The sequence below is a fragment of the Lolium perenne genome, chromosome 7 (genome assembly GCF_019359855.2).
Source record: "Lolium perenne isolate Kyuss_39 chromosome 7, Kyuss_2.0, whole genome shotgun sequence".
In the NCBI taxonomy this organism is placed as follows: Eukaryota; Viridiplantae; Streptophyta; class Magnoliopsida; order Poales; family Poaceae; genus Lolium; species Lolium perenne.
Window position 1 is genome coordinate 69725480 of NC_067250.2, and position 4754 is coordinate 69730233.

At 43.6% G+C, this 4754-nt stretch overlaps 1 non-coding gene across 1 annotated transcript; it reads left to right on the forward strand.

Annotated features, from left to right (window-relative positions):
* The first annotated feature begins 4387 nt into the window (after positions 1–4387).
* Positions 4388–4547, forward strand: LOC127318180 (U1 spliceosomal RNA). The gene has a single exon (XR_007861735.1). It is a non-coding gene; the product is annotated as a U1 spliceosomal RNA (small nuclear RNA).
* The last annotated feature ends 207 nt before the right edge of the window (positions 4548–4754 follow it).

Sequence of the window (4754 nt, forward strand, 5' to 3'; positions counted from 1 at the left end):
ACTCGAGCGAGCGTAATTTACGGTATTCTTGCAGTCCACACATGGACAATACATGAAGCCACCATGTTTGTTTGCCTCCGCCACGGCCATAAAATTATCCAGGCCCGCAGTGAACTCGTCAAACCGTCGGTCAATGTACATCCATTGCCGATTCATCTGCATGATATAATTAAGCTGATCAAAACCATTACAGAACATCACGATGTATATATACACATGCATTTTATCAATTGCAGATGGAAAGGATAAAGTTGTTAACCTCGATGAAGAAGAAAAAAGCAAGTTAAGTGTGGCTTGATTTGTGTAAACTCAAGTGGCAAATCCTCTTAAGCATTTCATCAAACACCTCTTGTGCATGTGAAGAAGAGAGGAGAGCAATACACCCTCTTGTGAAGGTAGTGAAAAAATGGCTAAGTGTGGCTCACACTTGGGCAGGGGCAAGGTTATATAGCCAGAGGGGGGCCTTTGGACCCGGTTTGTATGACAAACCGGGACTAAAGGCTTCCCCAGGCTGACACGGCCTGGCGCGCCCTGCGGGTGGACCTTTGGTCCCGGTTTGTCATACAAACCGGGTCCAAAGGCCGCTACAGGACAGGCAACAGCGGGTGGGGTCGTCCTGGGCAGAAACGAACCGGGTCCAATGGGGGCATTGGACCCGGTTTGGTTCAGCAGTGGGTCATTTGCTTGGGTCCAAAGGCCTCTTCTCCACTAGTGTCTCTGTCATATCACTGAGCTTCATAGAAGGGCCAGTGCGTCATAATTGGTTGTTTTGTGCATATAAATCAAATGTTTCCTGTTTGCACACTGACCTGCTGGGTTGTTTGTGTAAAGGGGGTAAACTACCTCGTGCTTGCCCCAATTCTTTGTTGCAAGAAACTAATCTGAGAAGTCATTTAGTTTGTAGTGTAGTTCATCTGTTTAACTGGTGGCCTAAGGTACTACTTGGTCAGAAAAGCTAATTTCCAATCTTAATGGATGATTGCTCAGTTATATGAATCCAATTTGGAAACATGTATACTGTTATGTAGTGTTTACGTAGTTGCTTAGCTCATGGTTCTTCTTTAGTATTGCTTCCTGCGTTTCTTTTCTATTATATGGCTGCGGGAAATAACATGCAAAGATCAGTGGTTTGAAGTTTGATCATGTATCCACCTAAAAACAGATTAAAACAAAGTCATGCAATAGTTACAATATATTTCTTTCTTTCTTATACTTATAGCTGAAATAATGTTCAGTGGCCATTGCCTAACTTTTTAGGTAGCTGAGGGAATCAATATCAGGTCTTCTTTATCAAACGAGCCGTGGACAAACAGCAATAGGCTGAACTGGAGGCTGGTTTCAGTGGGGTTTGATCGCCAATTTTTCTTCAATGCAAGTACCTGCATATTGTGGTCAACAATAGGTCTATCTATACATTCGGCAATTCTGAGTGGTACAAGTTGAAGAAGTTCAATCTATATATACTGGACTTTAATACTTGTGTTTCTTTCATCAGTATTCACATCACCAATGAAGGCATCCTTTAATAATAGGTCATGAGCGATGAGATTTCACAAATGCTTGTGTTTCTTTCATCAGTATTCGCATCACCAATGAAGGCATCCATTAATAAAAAGTGTATACTTCGAATCTAGATGTAGCATCCGGGAATGGTGTTTTGGCACATGGGAGCATATGCTCCCTTTATTTTGAAATGCATGTTACATACATTTTGAAATTTCAAAAAATTGAAACGAAAAATTCGAACGTATATCTTCACGTGCTACACGCTCACAAAGTTGTTTCATAAAAATCCGACTTGTCGTGTGACGTGTGTAAAAAAAGACAAAATTCAATGCTGAAAATAAGGCTTTTCAGGAGATAAATTTTCTCTTTTTTACACAGACCACAAAACATATTGGTTCCTCGCGAAACTTGACGAACGTACGTATATTGTGGAGGTGTACATGTAGAAAAAAATTTCAAAATTTTTCGACATTTCGAAATATAATTTTTTGATAGAGGGAGCATATGCACCCGGGAGCCGAATTGAATTTCCGCATCCATTTCTAATTGTTGTCTTTCTGTATATCTTATGTTCAGGTTTTTGGTGGCTGTATTGTCTTTAATCTACCTCTGTTGTTGTCTTCAATTAGTGTGTGTTGTCTAATTTGGCTCTAAATGTCTAATGTGTGATATGTATTGTCTTGCTTGTTTAGGATGGACAGACGTATAAAAAGTTAGCTTTTTTGCATCCTGTTTTTATGCTACTTTCCATTGCTACTGAAACTATATGTGATGACATGCCTACGGTACAGCTCAGCTGAATGAAATGGTTCTGACGGTTGTGGTCCAGGCTTTCAAACTACCAATTTGACCTGTTATGATAGCAATGAACAATTTGACCTGAATGAGCAAACTGACTGCAAGTTTCAAAGTGTTATAGCTGGTTGAGACAGATGGAGAACCCTCTGACTTTATCACTTTGATTTCTTCAGCACAACAATTTTCACCAAATCTTTGCAAGCGATCCAACAAATGGAATCATTGCTCTTGCTCAACCTCAAGGGGCCGTAGTTTCGTGCTTCGAAATCATTAGAAAAAGGCCGACCTTCGCGAAGGGAAGATAACTCTCTCCGCACGCGACAAGTGGCGCGCTGTGGTGCAAGAAAATCCCTGGGAAGTGGTCTCCCTGCTCGCCACGTGTCGCAAGGGGAAGCAAGGTGGGGATGAGAGAGGAGAGAGAAGACGGTGGGAGGCTGGGTTTTCCCTTTTTTTCCTAGATTCGTTTTTTTTAAACTGAAATATCTTGAGAACCGTAAGTCCAAATTATGAACCGTTTTCACTTTTGAGACCGTCTCGTCGAGATCTTCAAAACTAGATCCCATGTTGATAGGTTTCGAGATATTTTTCTCGTACTTCCTATACTACTATGGTTGTACTCGTGTTGTGTATCTAACTGTACTCATACATGAACTGATAAGTACTTCTGTTTTGAATGTATTTGGTGCATTTTTCCTTTACTCATGTGCTCGACTGTACCTGTACTCGTTCATGTGCGCGATTGTACTTACTCGTGTGCGCGACTGTACCTGTCTTATGTGGGCGACTGTACTCATTCGTGTGCGCGACTATACTTACTCGTGTGCGCGACTGTACCTGTCTTATGTGGGTGACTGTACCTGTACTCATTCGTGTGCGCGACTGTACCTATCTTATGTGGGCGACTGTACCTGTACTCGTTCGTTACGTGACCGTACTTACTCGTGTGCGCGACTGTACCTGTCTCGTATACGCGATTGTACCTGTACTCGCTCGTGTGTTGTGACTGTACTTGTACTCGCTCATGTATTTGTACTCGGATGTTGAGTGAGGTGTACTCGTGCACTGTATGAATTACATGCACGCGGGCAAGCAACGATCGATGCATCTGATGCTAGTGCATACGCGCTAGCTCTCTGTACTTCCGTTTCTATTGTTTTCGTGCGCGTGGGTGTTGTTCGGCACGTAGAGTGGCGCTGTCGAGGGAGTACAACGGTGTCACGCGTCGTATGTACGTACGCCAGCCGGACCTTCGGAAAGGTCGGCCTCCAGGGAGTGGTGTCCTCCGTGCTTCCTGCACGCTCATGCTGACACCGCAACACACACCTGGGCTCCAGCATGCAGAGCTGCTTCGCCCCAGCCCGGATACCGGCCCCGCCTACAAAATGCATCGCGAGGTAGCTACAGAGAATCTGATTTTGGCACCGCAGCAGTGGCGGCACCGTCGTCCATGAACGATCGAGTAGAGATGATGTTGCCTGGTGACCCCATAGCCGACCACCACGAACAACTCGCACTACTTTTCTTTCCTCGATTACTCAAAAACAAAAATTTGTTCGCCTTTACCTCGAGTCATCTAGACAAGTTGTTGCTATAATTAGCTACCTACATGTGGCCATGTGGGCTGCACCTGCTGCCGTGGAACCTCTGAAAAGCCTTGACAAAGGCTGAAGCATATGTATGTCGGAGTATTTTGTTTACTAATTCATCAGTTTGTATTGCAAGATATATCTATAATGTAGGCTACATATCATTGATTTCAATGGATACCTAGCATAGTGTTTTATTATCCATTTACCAATATAAAAGACACCAGACAAGATGCGACCCAAAATGTAAGAGTTTTGGTAGGAGGACCTGGTTGTTCTCTTAGCCTGCTATATAACATTATCTACAATAATGTTCACCGCCGCTAAACATGTGGTTCAATTCGAATTTCACGGGATCGTGCGCCAAGGCGCACGTTTAAATCTAGTTAGAGATAACCTGCCGTGTGGTAGACACCGCATTTAGTCCCACCTCGCCCGTCTAGACTATGAGGCACGATTAGGAGGCTATAAAAAAGGGTCGGTCTCTACCTCAATCCTTACTTACCTGGACGGGGTCTACGAGTTATCAAGAAGGCTCGCGGCCTATGTTAGCAGCCTCCATTGCACTTGGGAGGAGTGCTTGCTTACCATCTCCCCAACGGGGAGAATGGACATCATAATTTGTGGTAGAGGGGGTACGCGTTCGCGCGGCCCCTGCCAAATTAAAAAAAAGATTTGTCTTATTCATCATCCGATACTTGCAAGATCACTTGTAAAGTACGCGTATCCAGAGTAAAGCTCCAGGATACTCACTTTTGATGGTTCGTTTAAAGTTGTTGATGGTAATGGTGGAACCGGCATCATTCTGCTTGATGAGAATGGATATATATCTTTTCATCAGAAAAAGGTTATCCTACATTTCAA